At 36.2% G+C, this 12178-nt stretch overlaps 1 protein-coding gene across 12 annotated transcripts in view; it reads right to left on the reverse strand.

Annotated features, from left to right (window-relative positions):
- The window catches only part of Kdm4c (lysine demethylase 4C), a 387556-nt gene that overhangs the window by 293671 nt on the left and 81707 nt on the right, over positions 1 to 12178 (reverse strand). The window lies entirely within an intron of this gene.

The following is a 12178-nucleotide window of genomic DNA, read 5'->3' on the forward strand; positions in this document are numbered from 1 at the left end:
ATCAACAAATGGGCCAAGGACCTGAACAGACACTTCTCAGAGGAGGACATACAATCAATCAACAAGTACATGAAAAAATGCTCACCATCTCTAGCAGTCAGAGAAATGCAAATCAAAACCACCCTAAGATACCATCTCACTCCAGTAAGATTGGCAGCCATTATGAAGTCAAACAACAACAAGTGCTGGCGAGGATGTGGGGAAAAGGGTACACTTGTACATTGCTGGTGGGACTGCAAATTGGTGCAGCCAATTTGGAAAGCAGTATGGAGATTTCTTGGAAAGCTGGGAATGGAGCCACCATTTGACCCAGCTATTCCCCTTCTCGGTCTATTCCCTAAAGACCTAAAAAGAGCATGCTACAGGGACACTGCTACATCGATGTTCATAGCAGCACAATTCACAATAGCAAGACTGTGGAACCAACCTAGATGCCCTTCAATAGATGAATGGATAAAAAAAATGTGGCATTTATACACAATGGAGTATTACTCTGCATTAAAAAATGACAAAATCATAGAATTTACAGGGAAGTGGATGGCATTAGAGCAGATTATGCTAAGTGAAGCTAGCCAATCCCTAAAAAACAAATGCCAAATGTCTTCTTTGATATAAGGAGAGTAACTAAGAACAGAGTAGGGTCGAATAGCATGAGATGAAGATTAACATTAAACAGGGATGAGAGGTGGGAGGGAAAGGGAGAGAGAAGGGAAATTGCATGGAAATGGAAGGAGACCCTCAGAGTTATACAAAAGTACATACAAGAGGAAGTGAGGGGAAAGGGAAAAATAATACAAGGGGGACAAATGAATGTCAGTAGAGGGGGCAGAGAGAGAAGAGGGGAGGGGAGGGGAGGGGGGATAGTAGAGGATAGGAAAGGCAGCAGAACACAACAGACACTAGTACGGCAATATGTAAATCAATGGATGTGTAACTGATGTGATTCTGCAATCTGTATATGGGGTAAAAATGGGAGCTCATAACCCACTTGAATCAAAGTGTGAAATATGATGTATCAAGAACTATGTAATGTTTTGAACAGCCAACAATAAAAAATTAAAAGAAAAATGCCATTTGGAAGAGATTTTTAAAATACAATAACTTTAAAAGTTGGTAACAAATTAAAAATATGCCCAATTGAAGGTGTATGTCCATATCAAATTTTTCCCAAGCCGGGCACGGTGGCACATACCTGTAATCCCAGAGGCTCTGGAGGCTAAGACCAAAGGATCTGTAATTCAAAGCCAGTCTGAGCAATAGGGAGATGCTAAGCAACTCAATGAGTTGCTAAATCAAATAGGACTGGGGATGTGACTCAGTGGTTGAGTGCCCCCAAGTTCAATTCCTGCTACAAAATAAAAAAAGTTTCCCAAAGTAAATTTTTCCCAGAAAAAAAACTTTTGAGCTTATATAGAAATCTGAAGACAGTATCTTTTCCAAGTGACTATTATTCAAGTTATAATTATACTATCCATGAATAAGATAAAGAGGCTTAAAGGATTCCACTACAATTGTCTTACAAAGTACCACCACTATTAACTCCTGGCATTGAAGCATTTTCAAGATTTCCTATGAATGAAGTTTAATCTTCAAGAGAAAACTACCTATACAGCTTTTTTAGAGTTGGAAATCTGTGAAAATTCAGGTTTTCAAAAGTGCACATCTTTCAAAGCAACCCAAACTACTAAAAAGAAGAAACTCACAGATTATATAAATAAAGGATACAGGATCATAGCTTTAACCATTAAAATAAAATAAAAACAATAAATGGACTAATCTTTCTTGTGACCCCTGACATGTTCTAAATAATGTCCATTTAAGTCTTTTGTGATAGATAATATCTGCACAAAGAAAATACACTTTTTTAAACCCCCACAAAAACTCTATTAAATTAACCTTTTTTTTTCTTTTGGGGGCGAGGGTAATCTGGTCAGAAATATTATTAGAGATCATGCAACTGAATGTTACGTCCTCTCTGAAATACATATCATAAATAACACTCCACAAACATTATGCGTAAATCCTTGAAAGAAAACCACTGTGGTACCCACACAAGTGAGGAAAGAATGAATTCACAAAAATTGGACATATTTAATTTGAGATGCATTCTGTAAAGATTTCTGTGTCACATATGGATTGACAATCAAAATATAAAAGTAGCTAAAAATTTCTAACAATTTTGTACAACTTCTAAATTTTCCTATATTATTAAGACAGTTCTAATCAAAGCATCATACAGGATACACAATTATATTTTTCTATAGAATAATTTGGTGGCATATCCATAAAAAGCTAAACTGTAAGAATATTAATAAAGATTGAAATAAGCATGAAAGTGTGTGTGTGTGTGTGTGTGTCTGTGTGTTTGTGTGTGTGTTTACAAGTTGTGACACCTAGTCTCTCAGGATACCTGTGGCAGTGCTCTGAAAAAGCTGGAAATTTCATTGGGGTACAAGATCGAAACATATGATTCTATAACTAAAGAACTCTGAGAGGTCAGGACATAACAAGGTAGTAAAATTGACGATTGGTTCTATATAGATTACAAGAAAAAAGAGCAATGTTGTTTAAGCAGTTAGAAAAAAAAAATAAACAATAGATTCTTGAGTTAAATCCAATGCAGAGATTTACTTCATCCTACTGTCTACAAGCAACAGTTATCAATCACTTGCTATATGCTTTCAAGAAAACTCAAGCAAATATGCATTTTAATAACTTTGATATCCTAAAATACACAGACACACATACATACACACACACACACACACACACACACACACACACACCATCTGAAGCAAATATACCCACAGGAGAGTTTTCAAATCTTAAAAAATGAATTAAAAGTCAAAGTAAGTTAATCAGTCTTCCTAAGATTTTAAGTAAATATTCAAACATTTATTTGGGACTTTTCTTTATCTTCTAGATCTGTAGGAGTAAGATGAGTTTCTTTTTCCTTATTTTTCTTTTTTGTTTTGTTTTAAGTTTTAGCTATAGACAGACACAATACCTTTATTTATTTATTTATTTTTATATGATGTTGAGGATCAAACCCAGTTCTTCACACATGCTAGGCAATAACCACTGAGCAATAACTCCAACCCAACATTACCCTTCTTAAGAGTAAAGGCCTACCATAAACACAAACATGTAATGCTAATTGGGGCTTCATGTCCGGCTACAAGAGAAGCAGGCCTGTGACCCCTATCCCTTCCTCAATGAATTCAAGAGAAGGATTCAAGCCAGGTCAAGGTGGAGACCTTCCCATCAGACAGCACCTTTGCTCTCTGATGATAAAACTGGGAAAAGAGGAGTTAGAGTGAAGTATAAAGGCAACACTCTCAGAGAGGCAAAACCCAAGATCCAGCACAGCCTTATAATTTCCAATGGCTCTTGTGTTTCTGACCTTCCACAGCCATGAAACCCAATAAATTTTTGTTTTTGGCTAAACTGCCTCATATTGAGTTTCTATCTCAAGAACCAAGATAATCCCAACAAAATCTTCTCCATCTAGAGAAATACAATGCAGACATTATTTTTAAATGAATAGATTCCAAATAACACAGAGAAAGGTATGATAAATAATTTTGAAATAAAAATTAGTTGCCCTGCACTTCTGAAGACTGAAGAGAACTGTTAAGACTTCAAAAGCTGGGCTTATACTCTGCCCTCTTCCCAATTTCAGATTCTTATCTAACAGGTTTGACAGACAAAGTACCCTTAACTCCTGATGGACTAAATGGTTTCTGAAGGGTACATCACTGGAGGGGACAAAATCTAAAACCTAACCAAAGAATCACCCACCACCTATTCCCTAGAATGAGACAAAACTCATTCTTCTCAAAAATGCAGGGTTTTACTTCTGACTTAAAGAACATTTCCAAGTAAAATAGCTAAAGAACAAATCTGAAGTACCAAAGAAATGAAATTGGGCCAGGTGTTTATCTCACCTGCATCTTCATAACCCGATCCCCATAACCTATCAATTATTACAAGATTTGAATCTAGCTACATATTTTCTAGGAAAAAAAAAATCTTCTTCTGCCATAGTTTTGTCCAGGAAGAGAAAGAGAGAGAGTCAGATAAAGAGAGGGGAAAGGGGCATACACACGTTTGTGGGGTTTTTTGTTTGGTTTTGGTTTGTTTGGTTGGTTGGTTGGTTTTTGTTTTTTGAGTTATACATAAAATCTCATTAAAATGAAGCTGACAAGATAGAAAAGAAACAAAAGCAGGCTTTCTTCTTCCTATTTCTTCTTTACTGTTCGGTTTTTCCTTTAAATCCACATGAAAGGTCAAACAAGTCTGAGTGCCAGCTAGATAAAATACTAAATGCCTTAAGTCTCAGAGTCTTCGTTTTGTGAATGGAGAGAAAACTGACCAACCTAAGACATCTGCAGTCAGGGATTCCTGAAATGATTTCTTACTATGATTGACACACTTCCAGGTACCAATAAAAGAATGGCACTAAATTAAACGGAGTCACCAAAGACAAATGATTTACTTAACCCTACTCAACCATTCTTCAAAAGTAAGCTTCTAAAAACCGAACACATTGGGGTCATAAAGGTAACTTGTATAAATCTATTTATAATCCTAGCTATAGAAGTACAATCATGAAGAAAGCCACTTTCATACACACTAAAGTCAAAGAATAAATTTTTATAAAACAAGTATTAAATAGTATACTGCTGAGAGCCACTGCCGAGTCTGTATGGCCCCTGGCATTTTGCCAACAGTATTGATTGACAGGCGAGGCATTACTATCAGCCTCTGCAGTTACTTTTGAGTTCTCACACTATTTTGGAGTTCTCGTGGGGATTTCCGGGAATTCCCGAGAGTTCCCATTGGTTGGGGAAGTGCAGGAGGAGGGATTTCCGGGAGAGATATTTCCGGCTGGGGGTTCCTGGACGAGCATCGTGGCATTTGGGAGGATTCCCCCGGAGCTGTGTGAAGTGTTTTCCTGCAGTTCAAAAATAAAGTTTGTTCCTGCTTCAGTGGCTCGTGATTTGTGCCCAGCCAGACTGCGGCAGTATACATACAGTATACATTTTCTGAAAACTGCTATTTAGATTAAACAGTCTAAAAAAGAAGAAAATATAGAAACATTGATAAGCCAAGAAAAATAATCTGTGAACTACCACATCTTCCATGGTAATTCACATGGCTAACAGCACTAATGCTTGTTTTCTATGAAATATACATTTATAAACTTGCATTAACCTGATTTTTTCCCCTGAGAGTTACAAATTTGATTTGGCAATTTGTTTTCATTTGAATGTGTCTGTGGTTCTTTGTAAGTGCTGATGGTTTGAAATAAAAGAAAAGGAGGATATCACAGGCATCCTCTGTTATCACAGGTAATTTACATACCCTGAGATACTTATCAGGAGTATCAAGAATTATTTAATTAACACATTAGCTTATGTTCCTCTATAAAAACCCACATATATCTCATCACTTAAAAGAGTGGGGCTTATTTCCGAAATAAAAAATGTCAAAACCTCCCAGATGCCTCCTTTAAGATATTTGTGCTGAGCAATCTACAGGGATCCTCGGTACTGCAGCATGTGAATGTAAGCTGGTAGGCATGTATCTACTTTCAAGGCAGGCTCAGGATTAAGTAAAATGTGATCTATCTGATCAATAAATGTTTTTGCTTCTGATTATGAGTGTACTCTCATCCTCCTACAAATATAGCTAATAGCTATTTATAAATGTCATGCTTTGGGGGCATAATTTCCATATTTTTTTATTTCATTAACAATATTATCTTTAAAATATACAAAAAATAGGGCTGGGGATATAGCTCATTTGACAAAGTGCTTGCCTCACCTGCACATGGCCTTGAGTTCAATCCCCAGCACCGAAAAGATAAAAAAGATATATACATAAATAGTTGAAAAGTGGTAAGAATTAGTTATATAATTTACGCAATTAATATTTCAACTTAAAAGTACCTCTATAGGGGCTGGGATTTTGGCTCAGCAGTAGAGCACTCGCCTAGCATGTGTTAGGCCCTGGGTTCAATCCTCAGCACCACATAAAAATAAATAAATAAAATAAAGATATTGAGTCCAACTACAGATAAAAAATAAATATTCAAAAAAAAAGTACTTCTAAACTTTAGTCTAATTCTTATATAGAACACAAATTTCTACAGGAAAAATAATTAAAACAAATCACTGTTAATTCCAAGAGTATTTTTTTCTACATAAAGCCTCAAAAGAGGGCTGGCGATATGGCTCAAACGGTAGTGCGCTTGCCTGGCATGCGTGCAGCGCTGGGTTCGATCCTCAGCATCACATACAAATAAGGATGTTGTGTCCACCGAACACTAAAAAATAAATAAATATTAAAAATTCTCAAAAATAAAAAAAACCTCAAAAGAATATAGCTTTTACCATTATCCAACTAAACTTAATATCTGCAATTAGAATACATTACTGTGTCTCAAGTTAACGGGGATTAGAGTAGAATGTAGGGAAGTTAATAAGTAAGGGCTAGTTAGTGCCCCTATTAACCTAATGTGTGTGTTGCCAATTCAATGCATCATTAAATATTATTAAGCTACTCATTCCTAAGTAATGCTCTGGTTTACATTTAAAAAAAAAAAAAAAAAAAACCTCAATGAATTCCGTAAGTAAGAGGATTTATTTAATGAATATTTGTTAAATATTTATGTGTCCCAGGTTCCTGTCAGGTGCTATGCCAGGCACTAGAGACATGTTAGTGAATGAAACCTACAGGGCTCCTGCTCCTCACATTTTAGATGATGAATATTAAACATACAGGTCAATTTGGTGCCAAATAACTTTATTCATTCTTTTGAAAAGGAAGAAGGTTTGAAAGTTCTACTTAACAATGAAATATTTAGTTGTACGTAAACAGCTTCTCTAGGAGAAAGAGCGGGGGAGGGAGGGGAGGAGAGGGGAGAAAGTGGAAGTTATCGCAGCTAACAGAGTGGATACAGCCATGCTTCTAAGTTGTCCCAACTGCATACAGTGGCAAATAAACTTTATGCTTAAGTTGAGTTTCTGTCATTTAGAACTAGCAAGCCTTACTTATATAAGATCTACAAGTTTCATGTTCAAACACTTCACACAATAAATATATTTCTTAAATTAATGCAACAAATGTTAGCACCTATTGAGCACTTACGATTCATGAGGAGCTGTGATATGTGTTTTGTACCCAGTTACCTTATCAGTTGGGTACCAGAACCATTTGAGTGTTTTAGGAAAGGAAATTGAGGCATGGATTATTTAACAATTGCCCAAGGTCACACACTCAGTAAAGAGTAACACATGACTCAAGACTTGAGAGTTTGGTACAAAACCTGTGTGTCCTTAAATGTTATACAACACTAAACAAATGATCGAATAAAAACTAGCTGAACCGCATCTGTATCCAAAAACCTAAGACAGTCAACTAACAAAATCTTAGGGGTTTTTAACAAAACTTAACAATGTCCAAAATGATGCACCTCATACTTAATTTTTCTAAAGCCATCCACAAAAATCTTCTTTCATGATTCTAGACCTTTCTTTAGCTTAAGGTATGTCCTCTTCTGATTCATGTCTTTATTCCTCAATAGAGCAAATCTCAAAGTTTCTTCCTCACTGTATTTGTACCCAGACTGAAAAAGAAAGATTCAGGGTACTATCTAAATTCTGTATCTCAAGGCAATTAACGCTATCACACATGACACAAGAAACTATCATATATAACTTGGGTTTGGAGTGTAGGATAGTGGTAGAGCACTTGCCCAGCAACACCTGCGCCATGCAAAAATAAAGAAATCCAATATTTTATTCATCTTAAAACTCTCGCACTACTAGATACAGAGACATTTGGGGTAGTTCAGACATCAAGAAACTATTATGACCCCCCCAAAAGATCATTCATTTTCATAAAGTTATTAAAATAATAATAGGGATTATGAATATTGGTATAGTACCTACCAGTTTTCCAAGCGCTTTTATACTCCGCATATCCCTGAACCTTCCTAGAAATACTGTAAATTGACAGAGAATAAATCATGCCTCCACTTGGCAGCTGAAGAAACTCATGATGAAAGAAGTATAGTGATTTGCCCTAAGTCATCCAGCTGGTAAGTGACAGATTGGGATTTTAAAACGGGTCTTCTGGCTCCAAAGTCAATATTCATTCCAAGAAAATAAATACTTTACCAGTGGCTGCCAAAGCAGTTTTCTATCTGCTTACTCTAAGGATTCTTTTTCCTTTAAGTCTTTATGCCAGAAATGTTTAAATACATCATCAGCTCCTACAGTCTCTTCCATACAAACCTGTGTTCATGAACACCTTTTAAGCAAATCTACCATATGTAGTAGCTACAGAATACATGTTGCAAGGATTCCCCCTGGATCTGTACTTGTATTCAGTGATAAAAATCTCAGGAAACTTGGTATTCACAATAGTTACAATTCAGACAAGAGTCTTTATAAAATGTTCTGTTTCTGTGCCTGCTCTTAAACAGACTGATATAAAATAATTTAATACCTTCCTGACTCTATATAAGAATTATTACAGGGCAATCACTCCTATAGCCAGGCCCTGTGGGTCACATATCAACTCAAAGGAGTGGAAAAACATGAACCTCAACTTCAAGGCACCTGCAGGCAGGTAGCAGAGTGGTGGTAGTGAAAGAAAAGAGAGGAGAAGATGATTACTACTACTAAGATAAAAAAAAAAAAAAAATACATGTGTAAGTGAGGGGCAACACATAGTACACATAGTTGAGAGTCTTCTCGCACAATCTAAGGTATACCCAGACAGAAAGAGCAGCATTATCCAATTCAGGAGGAAATCACAAGTTGCCACATCCAGAACTTGTTGTCTAATGATCAAAATGAAGAAAAGGAAGAAACAGAGGTTAAATGCCAGCTTCTAAGGCTAGACAGAAGATAACACACTGAGGGGACAGGTATGTGAAACACAAGACAGGTCACCCACAGGGAAAAGTAAAGGTTAACTAACCAGATGGATTCTCATCCAAGTTCTATAAAACATTAAAAAAAGAATTAACACCAATACTCCTCAAAGTACTACATGAAATAGAAAAGGAGGAAACCCTTCCAAACTCATTCTACGAGGCTAGTATCACCCTGATACCAAAACCAGACAAAGACACATCAAGGAAAGAAAACTCAGACCAATATTCCTGATGAACATAGATGTAAAAATTCTGGATAAAATTCTGGCAAATCGCATACAAAAACATATTTAAAAGATAGTGCACCACAATCAAGTGGGCATCATCCCAGGGATGCAGGATTGGTTTAACATATGGAAATCAATAAATGTAATTCATCATATTAATAGACTTAAAAACAAGAATCAAATGATCATCTCAATAGGTGCAGAAAAAGCATTTGACAAAATAGTGCACACCTTCATGTTCAAAACAGTAGAAAAACAAGGGATAGTAGGAACATACCTCAATATTGTAAAAATTATACATTCTAAACCCAAGGCCAGCATCATTCTAAATGGAGAAAAATTGAAAGCATTCCCATTAAAAACTGGAACAACACAAGGATATCCTCTTTCACCACTTCTATTCAACATCATCCTTGAAACTCTGGCCAGAGCAATTACACAAAAGGAAGAAATTAAAGGGATACAAATAGGTAAAGTAGAACTCAAAACTATTCCTTTTTGCTAATGACATAATTCTATATCTAGATGATTCAAAAAATTCCACCAGAAAACTTCTAGACAATGAATTCAGCAAAGTAGCAGGATATAAAATCAACACCCATAAATCAAACACATCCCTATACATCAGTGATGAATCCACTGAAAAGAGAAATTAAAATTAGGAAAACTACTCCATTCACAATAGCCTCAAAAAAAAAATAAAATAAAATACATGGGAATCAATCCAGCAAAGGAGGTGAAAGACCTCTAAAATGAAAACTACAGAACACTAAAACTAAAGAAAACCTCAGAAGATGAAAATATCTCCTATGCTCCCAGATAGGCAGAATTAAAATTGTCAAAATGGCCATACTACCAAAAGTGTTATACAGATTTAATGCAATTCCTATTAAAATCCCAATGAAATAGAAAAGGCAATCATGAAATTCATTGGGAGGGGGGCGGGGGTTAAGCCCTGGAATAGCTAAAGCAATCCTTAGCAAGAAAAGTGAAGAAGGAGGCATCACAATACCAGACCTTAAACCATACTACAGAGCTATAGTAACAAAAACAGCATGGTATTATCACTGAAATAGACTTGTAGACCAATGGCACAGAATACAGGACACAGAGACAAACCCACATAAATATGGTTATCTCTTACTAGACATGGGTGCCAAACACATGCACTACAGAAAAGATAGTCTATTTAACAAACGATGCTGGCAAAACTGGAAGTCCATGTGTAGCAATATGAAATTAAACCTCAATCTCTCACCCTGCAAAAAAATCAACTCAAAGTGAATCAAAGACTTAGGCACTAGAACAAAGACCGTGTGCCTAATAGAAGAAAAAATAGGCCCAAATCTTCACCATGTTGGCCTAGAATCTGACTTCCTTAACAAGACTCCTAAAGCACAAGAAGTAAAATCAAGAATCAATAAATAGGATGGATTCAAATTAAAAAGCTTCTTCTCAGCAAAGGAAACAATTGATAACGTGAGGAGAAAGCTTATAGATTGGGAGAAAAAACTTTACCACATGCACCTACAATAAAGCATTAATCTCTAGGATATATAAAGAACTCAAAAAACTTAACTCCAAAATAACAAATAACACAATCAATAAATGGGCTAAGGAACTGAACGAACACTTCACAGAAGAAGAAATACAACTGATCAACAAATATATTAAAAAGTGTTCAATATCTCTAGCAATTAGAAATACAAATCAAAACTACTCTTAAGATTTCATCTCACTCCTGTCAGAATGGCAATCATCAAGAATACAGGCAATAGGGCTGGGGATGTGGCTCAAGCGGTAGCGCGCTCGCCTGGCATGCATGCGGCCCAGGTTCGATCCTCAGCACCACATACAAACAAAGATGTTGTGTCCGCTGAAAACTAAAAAATAAATAAATATTTTTAAAAATTCTCTCTCTCTCTCCTCTCTCTCTTTAAAAAAAAAAAAAAAAAAAAGAATACAGGCAATAATAACTGTTGACGAGGATGTGGTGAAAAGGGTACACTCATATATTGCTGGTGGGACTGAAATTGGTAGACCCACTGTGGAAAGCAGTATGGAGATTCCTCAGAAAATTGGGAATGGAACCACCATTTGACCCAACTATCCCACTCCTTGGACTTAAAATCAGCATATTATAGTGACACAGCCACAACAATGTTTGTAGCAGCTCAATTCACAATAGCTAGACTATGGAACTAACCTAGGTGTCCCTCAATAGATGAATGGATAAAGAAAATATGGTATATTTACTCGGTGGAATATTACGCAGTTTTAAAGAAGAGTGGAATTATGACATTTTCCAGTAAAGGGTTGGAATTGAAGAATATCAGGCTAAGTGAAATAAGCTAATCTCACAAAACCAAAGGCCAAATATTTTCTCTAACATGAGGTTGTTAATTAACAATAAGGCGGGGGACACTAGGGAAGAATAGCATTACCTTAGATTAGGTAGAGGGAAGTGATGGGAGGGGAGGGGATATGAGGATAGGAAAGATAGTAGAATGAAACAGACATTATTACTCTGTGTGTGTGTGTGTCTGTGTGTGTGATTACATGACCAACGATTTTGCAACATGTACACTCAGAAAAATGAGAAACTATATTCAATCTATGTATGATATTTCAAAGTGCATAAATGCATTCTACTGTCATGTATAACTAATTAAAACAAAAAATTTTAAAGTGTAAAGGTAGAAAAGAAAGTGCACACATAGGCAGACATACATACAGAACCTTGCATCATCACCTCATCACCCTCTCATTCGGTTAAGCAAATGAAAATATTCATATGGGTCTGATCACAAACCACAAAGAGTACTGGAAGCCATTCTGCCTAAGCTTGTGATAACGTAGGTGAGGAAATGGTTCCCAGAAGTACAGTTGTTTGTCCAAAGCCACAAATGTTGGTGGCAGAATAAATATTAGAGACCTGGTTGGTGGTCTCTCAAGTCTAGGCTCTGCTACATCTACTGCCTGCTTTCCAGTATTTATATGA

The sequence above is a fragment of the Marmota marmota genome, unplaced genomic scaffold (genome assembly GCF_001458135.2).
Source record: "Marmota marmota marmota unplaced genomic scaffold, marMar, whole genome shotgun sequence".
Taxonomy (NCBI): Eukaryota; Metazoa; Chordata; class Mammalia; order Rodentia; family Sciuridae; genus Marmota; species Marmota marmota.